General features: G+C 45.5%; 2 protein-coding genes across 4 annotated transcripts in view; one reads left to right on the top strand and one right to left on the bottom strand.

The window, feature by feature from the left end:
• dennd4c (DENN/MADD domain containing 4C) overlaps window positions 1-12087 on the bottom strand; it is a 259275-nt gene extending 247188 nt beyond the window's left edge. The window contains exon 1 of the mRNA XM_080188659.1: window positions 12042-12087. The gene's annotated coding sequence lies outside the window, so the exon portion shown is untranslated. The remainder of the gene's footprint in view (window positions 1-12041) is intronic.
• LOC145342976 (tudor domain-containing protein 7-like) overlaps window positions 1-18200 on the top strand; it is a 152429-nt gene that overhangs the window by 8673 nt on the left and 125556 nt on the right. For 2 of the 3 annotated variants that reach the window (XM_080188663.1, XM_080188661.1), the window contains exon 1: window positions 12224-12296. The exons of the other annotated variant lie outside the window; for it this stretch is intronic. The gene's annotated coding sequence lies outside the window, so the exon portion shown is untranslated. Of the gene's footprint in view, window positions 1-12223; window positions 12297-18200 lie in introns of those variants that run through there. 3 annotated transcript variants of the gene reach the window in all.

Here is an 18200-nt window from a genome sequence, read left to right as displayed (position 1 = left end):
ATTACTATCCCCTCAGAAGCTTTTTCAATAATTTTCCTGGCGCCAAGGTTAGGCCAACTGGCCTTTACTTACCATATTTGTCCCTTCCTTTCTTTTTAAATAATGCTGCAATGACAGCTGTGCTCAAAACCTCTGGCACCACACTCATACAATACAGGATTGGAAAATGATCGTTCGAGCTTTTGCTGTTTCCTCTCTTCTTACATTTCATCTTGCTTCCAGGATTTAACATTTTCAAAGATACTAAATACCCTAATATTTCTTCTCTCACTAAGATTATCCCATCCAATATTTCACACTCTTCCTCCACAATGTATGTCATAAGAACATAAGAAACAGGAGCAGGAGTAGGCCAACTAGCCCTTCGAGCCTGCCCCGCCATTCAATAAGATCATGGCTGATCTGTCGTGGCTCAGTTCCACATTCCCGCCCTCTCCCCATAACCCTTAATCCCCTCGCTTATCAAAAACCCATCAACCCGCGTCTTAAAAATATTTAGCGAGGTAGCCTCCACCACTTCAACGGGCAGAGAATTCCAGAGATTCACCACCCTTTGAGTGTAGAAGTTCCTCCTCAACTCCGTTCTAAACCGTCCCCCCTTTATCTTGAGGCTGTGCCCCCTAGTCCTACTATCCTTTCTGAGCGGGAAGAGTCTCTCCACCTCTATTCTATCCATCCCATTCATCATCTTATACGTCTCAATGAGATCTCCCTTCATTCTTCTAAACTCTAACGAGTACAAGCCTAGTTTATTCAGCCTCTCCTCATAGTTCAACCCCCTCAACTCCGGCATCAGCCTAGTAAACCTCCTCTGCACTCCCTCCAAGGCCAAAATATCCTTGCGTAAGTACGGCGCCCAAAACTGCACACAGTACTCCAGCTGCGGCCTCACCAATGCCCTATACAGCCGCAGCAAGACCTCCCTACTTTTATATTCAATCCCCCTCGCGATGAAGGCCAGCATCCCATTCGCCTTCCTGACCACCTGCTGCACCTGCAGGCTGGGTTTTTGCGACTCATGCACAAGGACCCCGAGGTCCCTCTGCACCGTCGCCTGCTGCAGTTTTTCTCCACGTAAGTAATAATCCTTCCTACCATTATTCCTACCAAAGTGGACCACCTCGCACTTGCCAACATTAAATTCCATTTGCCATTTCCTGGCCCATTCGCCCAGCCTATCTAGATCCTTCTGTAGACTCTCACCACCCTCCGCACAATTTGCCTTTCCACCAATTTTGGTGTCATCAGCAAATTTCGACAGCCTACACTCGGTTCCCTCCTCCAGATCATCTATATAAATGGTAAATAGCTGAGGCCCCAGCACCGACCCCTGGGGCACTCCACTAGTCACCAACCACCAATCTGAATAGCACCCATTGACCCCCACTCTCTGCCTCCTATTTGACAACCAGTCCTCTATCCACGCTAACACCCTACCCCCAACTCCATGTCCCCTGACCTTCTGCAATAACCTCTTGTGAGGTACCTTGTCAAACGCCTTCTGAAAATCAAGAAAGACCACATCCACCGGCTCTCCTCTATCCACCGCCCTAGACACATCCTCATAGAACTCCAGTAAATTTGTCAGACACTACTTCCCTTTAACGAAACCATGCTGCGTCTGCTCTATCAAGCAGTTCCCCTCAAGATGCCTCGCTACTTCCTCCTTGATGACGGATTCTAACATTTTACCTACAACAGACGTTAAACTAACAGGCCTATAATTCCCCGCCTTTTGCCTGGCACCCTTCTTAAACAACGGCGTAACATTAGCCGTTTTCCAATCTTCCGGCACTTCCCCGGAATCCAGCGACGTCTGGAAAATAACCACCAAGGCATCCACTATCACCTCCGCCATTTCTTTCAGGACCCTCGGATGCATTCCATCCGGTCCTGGGGACTTGTCCACAATCAGCCCCTCCAGTCTGTCGAGCACCACCTCGCTAGTAACAGTAATGTCATCGAGACCCTCCAGTCCTACCACCTTTCCATCTCTAACATCCGGCAAATTATTCACGTCCTCCTCCATGAAGACCGAAACAAAAAAGTTATTCAAGACCTCAACCATTTCCCCATCCCCTACCACTAAGTCCCCCTTCTCATCCTCTAAGGGACCAACGTTCACCCTAGCCAGCCTCTTCCTTTTTATATATTTATAAAAACTCTTGCTATCCTTTTTTATATTAAGTGCTAGCCCAGCTTCATAGTTTCTCCTACCCTTCTTTATCAACTTCTTTGTCAATCTTTGTTGACATTTAAACCTCTCCCAATCCTCTTCTCGCCCACTACTCTTAGCTACTCTAAACGCCTCCGCTTTTACTTTAACACTTTTCTTCACCTCCTTTGTTATCCACGGCTTATTACCACTCCTCCTACGGTCCTTTTTGACCATCGGAATAAATTTCTGCTGAGCACCAAGAAAGATCTCCTTAAAGATCCTCCACTGCTCCTCAGCAGACCTACCTTCCAACGCGCTCCCCCAATCCACATTCGCCAATTCTTCTCTCATCCTACCGTACTCCCCTCTGTTCAAACAAAGGACGTGTGTCCGGGAACCCACTTTCTCCTCCTCCATCTGCACCAGAAACTCCACCGTACAATGATCACTCTCCCCAAGAGGATCCTTCACCGCAAGTTCCCTAATTCTACCCGCCTCATTACATAGCACCAGATCCAAGATAGCTCACTCCCTCGTCGGCTCCAACACACACTGGTCCAGGAAACTATCCCGGCAGCATTCCAAGAACTCCTCCTCGAGCCCACCGCGTCCAACATGGGTCGACCAATCAATATGCAGATTGAAATCCCCCATAACTACGGCCGTCCCATTCCTGCACGTCGCACTTATTTGCACGTTAACAGCCCGCCCCACCTCCAGATCATTATTCGGGGGCCTATAGACGACACCCACCAGCGTCTTCCTCCCTTTGCTGTTCCTAATCTCTACCCACAACGATTCCACGTTCTGCTCCTTGGCTCCAATATCATCCCTTCCTACCACCCTGATGCTATCCTTAATCAGCAGAGCTACGCACCCCCCTTTTCCCTCCCGCCTATCCTTCCTAAACACTTGATACCCCTGGACATTCAGCTCCAAGTCCCTGTCACCTTGCAGCCACGTCTCTGTAATGGCCACCAGATCATATCCATTTGTGTCGATCTGCGCCACCAACTCATCCACTTTATTCCTAATGCTTCGCGCATTCAGATAAAGCGCCTTCACCTGGACCTTATTTGCTGGAACGCCGCCAACCATACTCACGCCCCTTACTCCCTTTATTATTGGGACATCCTCGGCCTCTATCCTTACCTGTACCATCTCCTTAACTTTAGACCCCGTAATGTCACCTACCCTCACACCCTCCCCCCCCCCCCCCCCCCCAATTAGTTTAAAGCCCTGTCTACAGTCCTCTTTACACGATTCGCCAGCACTCTGGTCCCAGCACGGTTCAGACCCACCCCATCCCGCCCGAACAGGTCCCACCTACCCCAATACTGGTGCCAATGCCCCATAAATTCAAAACCATTCCTCCCACACCAATCCCCGAGCCACCCATTCACTTCCTTAATCCTATCAACCCTACGCCCGTCTGCACTCGGTTCAGGCAGTAGCCCAGAGATGACCACCTTGTCGGTTCTACTTTTTAATTCCATTCCCAGCTTTTCATACTCCCTCCCCAGATCCTCATTTTGCAGTCTGCCTACGTCGTCGGCACCCACATGAACCACAAATGTCATCCTCTCTTCTGTGCTGACAGGTGCAAAATGACCACGCCCACATCTTCCAACTTCACACAAAAGTCATCTTTTTTGGTCTAATTCATTTAACACTCAATTATTTTTGACCACAGCTTTCTGGACAGTCACCCACCCTTGAAGCTGGCCTGCACTGAAATCCCATTGGAAAGACTTTGCAGATTCCAGTTTGAGAATGGGTGTTTCAGCATATCATCTCTCTTCACAGCTGTGATTATTTCTTTAACACAATGTTCTGACCTCCTGCTTTTTTATTTTCTGTGCTGTCTGAAAATCTTGTAACCAATGTTGAGCTGCCATTATTGCCTTTAATTAAGACATGTTTCAGTACCATCGGTAAGCTATACTCCCAAGCACCTATCTGTGCCCTCAGGTCAACTGACTCATTTCCTTGCGTTCAAGCATACATCATTAATCACTGACCAACTCCTTTGTCGTCTATTTACGACCCACAATGTCCATGTTGCAAAACCCTTTCAAAAATTTTAAATGTTCAATTTAATCACCTTTGCTTTTCCAAAGAGAGTCCCAGCCTGTTAAGTCTTTCCTGATAAATATAAACTCACAGTTGTGGTAAACATCAAAAGAAAACAACATTAAGTTTCAAGTGTATACTGATCTCACTCCGGTTTCTTCAGCACCTCAACTTTCAAGCCCTCCATTGTGTATAAGTAGTCGGATTGCTGACAGCCAGTACCCAATGAGCAGAAATTTCCTCCAACTTAGCATTGAGAAAGAAGAGTGAGCCTTTGTCTTCAGATCCTACTACAATCTCTGTTCTTTTGCAGGACTTTGTCTCTCTCCTGAGCCAAACCTGTTGCAAATAGTGTTATATTTTATTCTGAAATTAGCTTCCAACCACATACCTATGGTATTTTCAAGGCTATCTATTTCTGTCTCTGTAACAGCATTGGACTGCAGCCCCTATGCTCATCTGCTGCTGAAAAACTCATCCTTTTTTCGTCACATCTGGACCTGACTACTCCACTGCTCATCCGGCCAATCTTCCACACTCCATAAACTTGAGAGCATTCAGAACTCTGTTGCCCTTAACCTAACCCAGTGCCCTTCATCCATCACTAACATGCTTGCTGATCGACACAAGCTACCAGCTGGCCACAGCTCAATTTTAAAGCTGTTATCTTTGTTTTCAAATCCTCATGTATCTGAATCTCTGTATCCTCCTCCTGTCCTACAACACGCCACGATATCTGTGTTCATCTAGTTCTGGACTATTTTAATTGCTCCACCATTGATGGTTGTGTTTTCAACTGCTTTGGCCCTAAATTCTGAAATTACCTCCCTAAATCTCTCCACTTCTCTATTCAACCTTAATATGTTCCTTAAAATGTAACTCACTAACTAAGTTGCAGCAATATTAACTTATGCAGTTTGCTATCAAATTTTGTTTGTGAAGTGCTTTGGCACATTTTAGTACATTAGAGATGTTATAAAAATTCTAGTTTTTGTTGCAGTAAAAGTTGTTTGTAACTTGTTCGGTATCTTTACACCCTTTTTGTAATGGGGAGACTAGAACAGAACAGAACAGAAAAGAACTCTGGGTTGAACTAAGGTTCTGTACAAGTTTTAATATTGCTTCTCTGCTATTTAGTTACATTTCTTTTGAAATGAACCCATCATTTTATTTGAAATCTTCAAGACCTTTTAAACCTACATTAATTTGTGAATCTGGACCCCAAAATATTTTTTTAAAATTCTGTTTAGACTTTAACTTTCCAAGTTGTATGCAGCCTCATTATAACCTCATTATGAGGTAATTTGCATCACCTTATATTTACTTATATTAAAGTTGTCATTTATATTCATAACCTGCAAATTTTTAACATTTTCTGCTGCATTCCTCCTTAGTAATAATTGTAGCCTCCAATGCAACCAAAACGTTTTATATCATTCTTCTGATAATCGAGGCTGAATTATTTTTTAGGTGGTGAACGGGTGAGCCAGCAACAATTTCCTCAATCATCACATTGAAATTAGCTGACTCGGTAAGCAGTGAGATCAAATCTATGATCTTCCTGATCTGTATGGGTCAGCTGCTCACTCTCAGAGCAGCTGAGCTTACAAAATGTATTCTGTATTTACAATATTGACATTGGCTGACAATAAAGAATTTTCTTATTTCACAAATCTGGATGAGGGGCCATTACCAGCATTGAAAAATGTTAGTGGGAAAATGAGAAATCAATTTAGAGTGAGTTTGTGATGCTGCACTCGGGATTATAAAAAACTACAATTTAGAATCTAGAATGCTGAAAGACAGAAGAAGCCCATTTCACTCATTGTGTTGGTACTGATTCTTTGAAAGAGCCATCCAATTAATTGCACTTTCCTGCTCTTGCACAATTGCCCTGTAAATCTTCCCTTCAAGCATTCATCCAGTTCTTTTTTTAAAGTTCCAACTGAATCTGCTGCCACCATCATTTCGGCGAGTGTATTCCAGGTCATAACACCATGCTATGAAAAAATAACTTCACATCTGCTCTGGTTCTTTCGCTAATTAAATCTGTGTTCTCTAGATACTGACCTCCCTATCATTAGAAAAAATTTCTCCTTACAATCCCTACAGCGCAGGAGGCCATTTGGACCATCAAGTCTGCACTGACACTCTGGCACAGGATCTTACCCAGGCCCACCTTTCACACTACCCCCATAACTCCATGCATTTACCCTGCCAATCCCCCTAATGCACACATCTTTGAAAACAAAGGGGCAATTTAACATGGCCAATCTACATAACATGTACATCTTTGGATTGTGGGAGGAAACTGGAGCACCCGGAGGAAATCCACACAGACAGGAGAAGAACATGCAAGCTCCACACAGTCACTCCAAGGCTGGAATTAAATCCAGGTCCCTGGCACTGTGAGGCAGCAGTGCTAACCACCGTGTCACCATGCCCTTCATAAAGCCTTCATGATTTGAACGCCTATAAAATATTCCCTAAACCCTCTCTGCCCTAGGGAGGGGATCCCAATTTATCTTGTCCCTCCACATATTGTCTTTCCTCATTCATTCTGTCAAAATGAATCACTGTACTGCATTAAAATTCATCCACTTATGTCTACTCATTTCACCAGTCTGTGTTCTCATCAAGTTCATTACTGTCCTCTTCAATGTTCACAAGGCCTGAATTTTCATCCTTGAGGTGGGTAGAGGGAGTTGAAAAAATTCCTAAACGGCCCACCTGCCCTGGGAGGAAGTGCATGCAAAGTTGGGACCTTTATAACTGAAGGCCAGATATGGGCTGGAGTTCAGTCAGCAGGTCCAGGAAAACATGCAAAGACAGCCGCGAGTTGCTAGGTGCAGAGGCAGGATATTTAAAAGGCCCACCTTGGTATCCTCACACTTCCTTCAGCACCTGCTCCCCAACACACCCGAAGCCCCATCCATGCCATGTCATGACCCCATCCCCATATGCCCTTTCACTCACTCCCTTAAGTATCTAATGAACATAAGAACATAAGAAATAGGAGCAGGAGTAGGCCATCTAGCCCTTCGAGCCTGCCCCGCCATTCAATAAGATCATGGCTGATCTGTCGCTGCTCAGTTCCACTTTCCCGCCCTCTCCCCATAACCCTTAATCCCCTCTCTTATCAAGAACCCATCAACCCGCTTCTTAAAAATATTTAGCGAGGCAGCCTCCACCACTTCAACGGGCAGAGAATTCCAGAGATTCACCACCCTTTGAGTGAAGAAGTTCCTCCTCAACTCCGTTCTAAACCGCCTCCCCTTTATCTTGAGGCTGTGCCCCCTAGTCCTACTGTCTTTTTTGAGCGGGAAGAGTCTCTCCACCTCTATCCTATCCATCCCATTCATCATCTTATACGTCTCAATGAGATCTCCCCTCATTCTTCTAAACTCTAACGAGTACAAGCCTAGTTTATTCAGCCTCTCCTCATAGCTCAATCCCCTCAACTCCGGTATCAGCCTAGTAAACCTCCTCTGCACTCCCTCCAGGGCCAAAATATCCTTGCGCAGGTGCGGCGCCCAAAACTGCACACAGTACTCCAGCTGCGGCCTCACCAATGCCCTATACAGCTGCAGCAAGACCTCCCTACTTTTATATTCAATCCCCCTCGCTATGAAGGCCAGCATCCCATTCGCCTTCCTGACCACCTGCTGCACCTGCAAGCTGGGTTTTTGCGACTCATGCACAAGGACCCCGAGGTCCCTCTGCACCGTCGCCTGCTGCCACCATGCCATATTCTAGAATTCCTACGCCCAATGACTCATTGACAATTTTTGGGCTCTCAGCCAAGCATATCTAATGAGCCTTCATTGAGATTCCAGAGAGCCACTACACTACAAGAACATTTGTGCCCCAGAGGAAATATTGTTTGAATTACAGTTCAGGCTCTCTCATCTCTGTGAGATAATATAATCAGGGCCTTGTTTTAAGGCTGATTAAATTGGATATCCTAACTTAAAGAATTGGGCATATTAAAATCAAATACAGTCAAACCTCAGGCAGGCCACTCTTGACGAAAGTCAAATATACAAAAACACAGGAACAAGTCTGAGCCTGGACCATCAATCACCCATCAAAGATCATTGCACCCTACTGAGACCCAGCAGGAAATCATCGCACCCCATTGTAATGCACTGGCCTATTGTTATAAGCTAGTTTCCAGATGCAAGTTATATACCAGTTTCCAGATGCAATTTTACAACTCATCCGCTTTATCCTGGACCACAATGTCTTCACCTTCAACAACCAGTTTTTCATCCAGACACAAGGAACAACCATGGGGATCAAATTCGCACCTCAATATGCCAACATCTTCATGCACAGGTTTGAACAAGACTTCTTCACCGCACAGGCTCTTCAACTGATGCTATACACTAGATACATCAATGACGTTTTCTTCCTTTGGACTCATGGTGAACAATCACTGAAACTATCTGATGATGTCCACAAGTTCCACCCCACCATCAGACTCACTATTCTGGACTATTCTCCAGAATCGGCTGCATTTTTGGACACATGCATCTCCATCAAGGATGGTCACCTCAGCACCTCACTGTACCGCAAGCCCACAGACAACCTCACAATGCTCCACTTCTCCAGCTTCCACCCTAAACACGTTAAAGGAGCCATCCCCTATGGACAAGCCCTCCGTATACACAGGATTTGCTCAGATGAGGAGGATTGTGACAGACACCTCCAGATGCTGAAAGATGCCCTCATAAGAACAGGATATGGCGCTCGACTCATCGATGGACAATTCCGATGTGCCACAGCGAAAAACCGCACTGAACTCCTCAGAAGACAAACACGGGACACGGTGGACAGAGTACCCTTTGTCGTCCAGTACTTCCCTGGAGTGGAGAAGCTACGACATCTTTTCCGGAGTCTTCAACATATCATTGATGAAGACGAACATCTCGCCAGGGCCATCCCCACACCCCCATTTCTTGCCTTCAGACAACCACACAACCTCAAACAGACCATTGTTTGAACATAAGAAATAGGAGCAGGAGTAGGCCATCTAGCCCTTCGAGCCTGCCCCGCCATTCAATAAGATCATGGCTGATCTGTCGCTGCTCAGTTCCACTTTCCCGCCCTCTCCCCATAACCCTTAATCCCCTCTCTTATCAAAAACCCATCAACCCGCGTCTTAAAAATATTTAGCGAGGCAGCCTCCACCACTTCAACGGGCAGAGAATTCCAGAGATTCACCACCCTTTGAGTGAAGAAGTTCCTCCTCAACTCCGTTCTAAACTGCCCCCCTTTTATCTTGAGGCTGTGCCCCCTAGTCCTACTGTCTTTTTTGAGCGGGAAGAGTCTCTCCACCTCTATCCTATCCATCCCATTCATCATCTTATACGTCTCAATGAGATCTCCCCTCATTCTTCTAAACTCTAACGAATACAAGCCCAGTTTATTCAGCCTCTCCTCATAGCTCAACCCCCTCAACTCCAGTATCAGCCTAGTAAACCTCCTCTGCACTCCCTCCAAGGCCAAAATACCTTTGCGCAGGTGCGGCGCCCAAAACTGCACACAGTACTCCAGCTGCGGCCTTACCAATGCCCTATACAGCTGCAGCAAGACCTCCCTACTTTTATATTCAATCCCCCTCGCAATGAAGGCCAGCATCCCACAGCAAACTACCCAGCCTTCAGGAGAACAGTGACCACAATACCACACAACCCTGCCACAGCAACCTCTGCAAGGCATGCCGGATCATCGACATGGATGACATCATCACACATGAGAATACCATCCACCAGGTACACGGTACATACTCTTGCAATTCGGCCAACGTTGTCTACCTAATACGTTGCAAGAAAGGATGTCCTGAAGCATGGTACATTGGGGAGACCGTGCAGATGCTACAACAACAGATGAATGAACATCGCTCGACAATCACGAGGCAAGACTGTTCCCTTCCTGTTGGCAAACACTTCAGTGGTCACGGGCATTTGGCCTCTGACCTTCAGGCAAGCATTCTCCAAGGCGGCCTTCACGACACATGACAGCGCAGAGTCGCTGAACAGAGACTGATAGCCAAGTTCTGCACACGAGGACAGTCTCAACAGGGATCTTGGGTTCATGTTGCACTATCTGTAACCCCCATGACTTGCCTGGGTTTGTAAAACTTCATTTACTGTACTGTCTGGAGACAATACACATCTCTTTAACCTGTGCTCAGTGTTCCTTTCACTCACATTGTTAGCCGCTTTAAGACTTAAATAGCAGGTTAGGTGTAAAGATTCGCATTCTAATCAGTAATCTGTAAACTGTGCTTTATATGCTCTGTATGAGGCCAGAACTCTTCATTCACCTGACAAAGAGGGGAACCTCGAAAGCTTGTGAGTTTACTATCAAATAAATCGGTTGGACTTAACCTGGTGTTGTCAGACTTCTTACTGTGTTTACCCCAGTCATCATATCGCTGGCATCTCCACATCATGACTATTGTTATAAGGCCAGATCAAGCCAGACTTTGTTGCCTCCAGTTCCTGCAGTTAACTTTTCTGGCAACAGATGTAAGAAACAGCATGGAGATGGACACCCGGGGGCAGGCCCCAGTGTCCTGTCAGTTAGACATCAAGAAACCCACTGGATATTGCCTGCCTGCCCCCCCACCCACCGCCCCCCCACCCCCCCCAACCCACCCCCACACCCCTCCAACCCACTCATTAACTAACTGATGTTTGAAGCTAGAGTTGCCAACTCTGGTTGGGCCCATTCTAAGGCATTGAAGAAGCTTGACATCAACCAGGCCAAAGGCAACCATTTCATTAGTACTCCTTCCACAAATATTCAATCTCTCCACCAATGCACAGTGGCAGCAACGTGTACCATTTTCGAGATGCACTGCAGTAGCTCACCAAGGCTTCATAAACAGCACCTTCCAAACCCACAACTGCTACAATCTAGATGGACAAGAGCAGAAGGTACCTGGGAACACCATCACCCGGAAATATATCACTGTTCCTTCACTGTCGCTGGGTCAAAATCCTAGAACTCCCTCCCTAACAGCACTGCAGGTGCACCTACACCTCAGCAACTGCATCAGTTCAAGAGTGGAGATGCCAGTGTTGGAATGGGGTAAACACAGTAAGAAGTCTCACAACACCAGGTTAAAGTCCAACAGGTTTATTTGTAGCAAACACCACTAGCTTTCAGAACTGGCTGTTCCTTTGTCAGGTGGCCCACCTGTTGGACTTTAGACTTTTGTTCAGTTCAAAGAGGCAAGTCACCATGTTGTGTATTCATGTTTGTTCCTAATGGGAACAAGGTCACTTTAAAAGTCTGATCATGTGATATATGGGGGGGGGCAAACAATCTATCCTAATAACCTGTAAAATAAGCACCTTTCCAATAAAGTTCTTGTTTATCTGCAACTTTGTAGTCTGCAGGCCTATCCTTCAAAGAAAACACCGCCACCTTCACATGGGAAAACAAGGGATGGGCAATAAATGCTGGCCTAGCTAGCAACACCCACATCCCGCAAATTAATTAAAAACTCCAGGATCTTTCACCATGACTTCCCATCTCCAACTGCCCTGCCATACCTCATCACTGATCATCCGACCTATGGTGCACCGTCCTGCTATTCAGCTGGAAATTACCAAAACTCTTCATCAGCTAACTGAAGGATTCTAGAAAGTCAGATAATATTTCCTTCTCCTCTCCTATTATAGCTGATATATACGTGTTCAGTCTTTTTTCCCCTGAGATGCACGCACCAAAGTTCGAACGGCTGAGCCCTAATGGGTGGAAATCGCTAAACACACAGGCAGGCCTTTGAACTCACATTGGGCCTCTCCCCAGCCAGAACGGAAATTCCCACCCTGGATCAACGGACATTTCCGTTTCCCACTCTTCGTCCGCACCGATTCCGTCGCGACGGGCGGGGCGGTAGAATTACACTAAATGACAGGTGGCAGTTTGGTCAGCAAGGTGCGCACGCGCAGATTTACTGCGGCTGCCGTCGCGGTTGCGCATGTGTGCGCCAGTCGGCCAAACAGAACCTAACCGTCAGAGCGCGAGCGCAGGACTGCGCGCAGCAGTGAGTACCTGGGGGAGTGGGACATGGGCAACACCGCGAAATAGGGGGGCGTGGGCAACATCGGGAGATGGGGGGGAGAAGGGGGCAACATCGGGAGATGGGGGGGAGAAGGGGGCAACATCGGGAGATGGGGAGAGAAGGGGGCAACATCGGGAGATGGGGGAGAAGGGGGCAACATCGGGAGATGGGGAGAGAAGGGGGCAACATTGGGAGATGGGGGAGAAGGGGGCAACATCGGGAGATGGGGGGAGAAGGGGGCAACATCGGGAGATGGGGGGAGAAGGGGGCAACATCGGGAGACGGGGGGAGAAGGGGGCAACATCGGGAGACGGGGGGAGAAGGGGGCAACATCGGGAGATGGGGGGGAGAGAGGGGCAACATCGGGAGATGGGGGGGGAGAGAGGGGCAACATCGGGAGATGGGGGGAGATAGGGGGGCATGGGCAACACCGGGAGATGGGGGGGCATGGGCAATACCGGGAGACAGAGGGGAGAGGGGGGCATGGGCAACACCGGGAGACGGCGGGGGGGGGGCGCATATGTAGATCCGGGAGGACATGGGGAATACCAGGCGCCTGGGAGAAAAGGGGAGCACCAAGGATTGGGAAAACACTCGGGAACATGGGGAGAATTGGGTGCCCGAGGTCTGAATACTGCCGACCCAATCATCACAACGGCCGGGGGTCAAAAATGTAGGGAGTTGGAGGGCAACCGGGGTGGAGCTGGTCAGTAAAATGGGGCAGAGGCAGGGGGCGCCGGGTGGGACGGAGAAACTCCGTTGATAGAGGAGTCGGCGGCGTTGGTAGGAGAGAGTGAGTGGAAAGCGAAAGACTAGTGTAAACAGGTAGGGAGAGAAGGGGTGCCAGTGTGTGGTGTTGGCAGGGAGGAGGGGAACAGGTCCCTATGTAACAAATACAAATTGCGTTTGAGGTAAACAAAAAGTGGATCCAGTCATTAGATGTCTACAGCAACCAAAAGTTTTGTTTTTTTTGTAAATAGAAATGTCTGGAATTTTGTTGACTATTGCGAAAAACAAAGCTTTTTTTTAAGAAGTGCAAATATTTATAATGTATTTATAATTTACTACTTGATTGTGTGCTATCATGCGTTGTACTTTCCAAAGTATTATTCCTAGCCTGAATGTTACAATGCCGATGATGTGGTTTGAAGGCTGCAGTATTGCTACAGCGCTAGGTTGGAAAATGCAACCTGTGTCTGAAGCGTAGAGGCAACACTACATTGCAAACAATTTTACTTCATTTGTGCATAATCAAATGGAGGCTAAATTCCAATATAATGACTCTTCAAATTTTACAGTATGTTAGAGACATCTTTCTGTGTGTGTAGAACCAAAAGATTTTTCTAGCTGAGACAGTGGTGCTTCTGTGCTTAAAGGGAAAGATGGGTTGGAATGATGGCAGTGCAAGAAAAACTTGCATTTAAATTTTAAAATTCACACAAGACACTTCACAGAAATGTAACCAGGCAAAAGTTGACATCCAGCTGAAGAATCCAATATTAGGAAAGGTACCCATAAGCTTGAGCAAAGAATAAGGTTTCAAGGAGGATTTAAAAGAGGAGAATGGAGTGCATCAATTTCAGGATGGATCTTCAAAGTTTTGGGCCCAGAGATTTGAAGACATGGCTGCTAACTGCCAAAATGGAAGTGGGGGATCGTAAAAAAAGGGAGTAAATTAACATGGTGCTCTGTCATGTTGTAGGTTTCGAAATGATTTAGATATAAATTTTAAATTTGAGGCATTGTGGGACCGGAAGCCAATTGAAAGCAGTGAAGCGTGGATGATTGGTGAGCAGGAGTTGGCCCAGGTTTGCATACGTGCATAGGATGCAAGGTCAGAAGCTCAGCGAGGAATTGAATTGGCTACCTAGGTTGCAACCAGTTTGGTTCAAATCTAGGACAAAATCAATGAAGAGTGATGGGTCAGGAATGTAAGGGACTGGGCTTGGTTTTTGGGGAGAGGGGTTAATGCCATTTTTGAAAGGAAGTGGACAGAACTTGGAGTGGGAGTTTTTTGCAGTGTCAGCGAGCTTAGGTTGTTGATGCTTGCGGGCATGGAGTTGAAGACAGGAGATGGGTCTGCAGTCAATCAGAATGGAGGGAGGAAGAATAGGAAAACCACAACAAGCTGAAATTTCTTGGACAAGACATGGACAGGTCTGAACAGAGACTGGCTTGGTAGAGGACATTAGAGGAGGACCAGTAGCTGAAGTGATGGTCCTGATATTTGTGAAAAAATATGTCTATTATCTTGTGCTTGGAGGAGAAAAGTTTAAGGAGAGTGTTTGTTGTTGTGAAGAAAAGCCAGGGTTACTTCAGCATTTCAGAATAATGCTGGAGTTGAGTTGTTTTGATAAGAGGAAAGTTAACTCCAAGAAACCAGGACAGGAGCAAACCTTTCCCTAAAGCATAGTCACTCTTCAATGACTTAAATATATTTGACTGAAAAATGAAACTGAAAGTTATGTGGTTTCGTTATTGTGTGACACGCCTCGTAGCACTTGCTGCTGCGTGTTTACAGTATGCACATGACAGTACACTATCCTGCCCAGCTGTCTAATGTTGTTTATGATTTGAAACTGAAAGACAGCATTTCCTCTGAATAAATTTGAAACTAAGTTGTTATATCACATCTGTAAGGTCAAGTTTTAGAGGCAGTTTTTTTAGTCTTAGAGGTTTATGGCATGGAAACAGGCTCTTTGGCCCAACTTGTCCATGCCATCCATTTTTTTAAACCCCTAAGCTTGTCCCAATTGCCCATGTTTGGCCCATATCCCTCAGTACCCATCTTACCCATGTAACTGTCTAAACATTTTTAAAAGACAAAATTGTATCTGCCTCTACTACTACCTCTGGCAGCTTGCTCCAGACAGTCAGCATCCTCTGTGTGAAACATTTGCTCCTCTGGACCCTTTTGTATCTCTCCCCTCTCACCTTAAACCGATGCCCTCTAGTTTTAGACCCCCCACTTTAGGGAAAAGAGATTGATTCATAGCTAATCTATGTCTCTCATTATTTTATAGACCTCTCTAAAATGACCCCTCAGCCTCACATGCTCCAGAGAAAACAAACCCCAGTCCATCCAACTTCTCCTTATAACCATCAAGTCCCAGTAGCATCCTAGTAAATCTTTTCTGCCCTCTTTCTAGTTTAATACTATCCTTTCTGTAATAGGGTGACCAGAACAGTATTCCAAGTGTGGCCTCACCAGTGTCTTGGTGAGATGTCCCAACTCCTATATTCAGTGTTCTGACCAATGAAACCAAGTATGCGGATGCCTTCGTCACCAGTGTCCACCTGTGACTCCACTTTCAAGGAGCTCTGAACCTGTATCCCTAGATCTCTTCATTCTATAACTCTCCAAAGCCTTACCATTAACTGAGTAAGTCCTGCCCTGGTTCGACCGACCAAAATGCATCACCTTGCATTTATCTAAATTAAACTTTATCTGCCAGTCATCAGCCCATTGGCCCAATTGATCAAGATCCCATGGTAATCCAAGATAACTTTCTTCATTGTCCACTGTGCCACCAATCGTGGTGTCATCTGCAAACTCACTAACAGTGGAACCAGCACCGATCCCTGAGGCACACCACTGGTCACAAGCCTTCAATTTGAAAAACAGCCCTCAACAACCACCCTCTGTCTTCTGTCATCAAGCCAACTTTCTATCAATTTGTCTAACTCACCCTAGGTCCCGTGAGACTTCTTAACCTTATGCCACAACCTACAATGTGGTACTTTATCAAAGGCCTTTTTGTAGATAACATCAACTGCCCTGCCCTCATCTACCTTCTTGGTTACCCCTTCAAAAAACCCAATCAAATTTGTGAGACATGATTTTCCTCTCACAAAGCCATGCTGACTGTCCCTAATCAGTCCTTGCATCTCTAAATACCCGTAGATGCTGCTCTCAGAATATCTTCTAACAACTTACCCGCTATCGATGTGAGGCTTACCGGTCTGTGGTTCCTAGGCAGTCTGTGGTTCCCTGCAGTCTTTCTTAAACAAAGGCATAACATTTGCCATCCTCCAATCTTCAGGCACCTCACCTGTGACTATCAATGGTTCAAATATCTCTGCCAGGGGACCTGCAATTCCCTCCCTCACCCTCCACAATACCCTGGATTACACTTCTTCAGGTCCTGGGGATTTATCTACCTTGATGCACTTAAGACTTCCAGCACCACCTCCTCTGTAATATCATCACTATTTATTTCCCCAAATTCCCTAACATCCATGCTTTTCTCAACAGAGCTGGAAATTTTTTGTTCTAGTTCCTTTGAATTTGCTGAATTTCAGCAACTAAGCAGCAATTTTATCTCTGTAACTGAACCCAATGAAATATAAAGGAGTGAATTTTTTTTTACTTTTGTGTTCAAATAGGCTCTGGTATCTGTGAAGAGATTGACCTCTATGTGGCACTTCTTTCAGCCTTGATTTGTGCCTTAAAGGCAGGGGTTATGGGTCCAAGCTCCATTTCGGGTCTTGAGCTAGAAAATACTAGAGTCCGTTATAAAAGATTTAATCGCAGAGCACTTGGAAAACATTGGCAGGAGTGGACAGAATCATCAAGGTTGTATGGAAGGGAAATCATGCTTGACTAATCTACTGAAATTCTTCAAGGATGTAAACAAATGGAGTTGGTGAGGGGGAGCCAGTGGATGTGGTTTATTTGGGCTTTCAACGAAATCCCACTTGAGATTAGCAAATAAAATTAAAGCACATGGGATTGGTGATAGTGTACTGAGATCTAACTCTACACAATCTAACTTAGTAATTCAGTGCTTCATCATGAGTGCTGAGTTTCAAAACTGAGGCATGATCAAAAACATTGTCTTTATTTTCTGATTTTGTCTCACTTTCTGGCTGCTTACTGAAATGGAGCTCAGAAACAGGCCATTCAGCCCAACGAATCCATGTGGGTGTTGAAGTTCCTCCCATCTTTTCTACTCAAAATCTACCATGATAACAATTTCCTTCAAATGTTTAACTGACATCGTCTTAAATGAATTTGTGCAATTCATGTTAATTGCTCTCCCATTGTAACTAGTTCTACATTCTCACAACAATTTGGGTGAAAAAGGTTTCTTTGGAATCCCTATTGGATTTCTTGGTGACACTCATTGATTAATTTTCCCCTGATTATTAAACTTTTTTACTTAGAATATAAAAGAAAGACAGCTAGAAATTCAAAGACAGTCAGTAAGAGTTTTTAGAAATACTTAGAAAATGGTTAATAAAGTGAGTGTTGGTCCTGAAAAGTGAATCTGAGACATTAATGATGGAAAAGAAATCGATAGAAGGTGAATTGAGCAGGTACTTTTCACCAGTCTTCACTTAGATGACAAAAATAACAACCCAGAAATAGCTGTAAATCTGGAATTAGAATTGAGGGGGGAGCTCAGCAAAGTTACAATCACCAGGGAAGTGATACTCCGCAAATTGTTGAACCTGCAGGCTGATGAATCCCTGAGTCCTGAGGATCTTCATCCTAGCCTCTTAAAGGAAGTGACTCGTGAGATAATTGATGCATTGATTTTAATTTTCTGAAAATGCTCGAGTCCGTTATAAAAGGTTTAATCACAGAGCACTTGGAAAACATTGGCAGAAGTGGACAGAATCATCAAGGTTGTATGGAAGGGAAATCGCGCTTGACTAATCTACTGGAATTCTTTAAGGATGTAAACGAATGGGATTGGTGGTAGTGTACTGAGATGAATAGAAAACTGGTTGACAGACAGGAAACAAAGAGTAGAAATAAATGGGTCATTTTCCAAGTGGCAGGCAGTGACTAGTTGGTACTGCAGTGGGTTAGCGCTTGAACCCCAGTTATTCACAATATGTATTACTGATTTAGATGAGGAAACTAAATACAATATCTCC

Source organism: Carcharhinus amblyrhynchos, chromosome 5, assembly GCF_965287045.1.
Source record: "Carcharhinus amblyrhynchos chromosome 5, sCarAmb.v2.hapA, whole genome shotgun sequence".
NCBI classification, from domain to species: Eukaryota; Metazoa; Chordata; class Chondrichthyes; order Carcharhiniformes; family Carcharhinidae; genus Carcharhinus; species Carcharhinus amblyrhynchos.
This window is presented reverse-complemented; position numbering and strand designations above follow the sequence as displayed.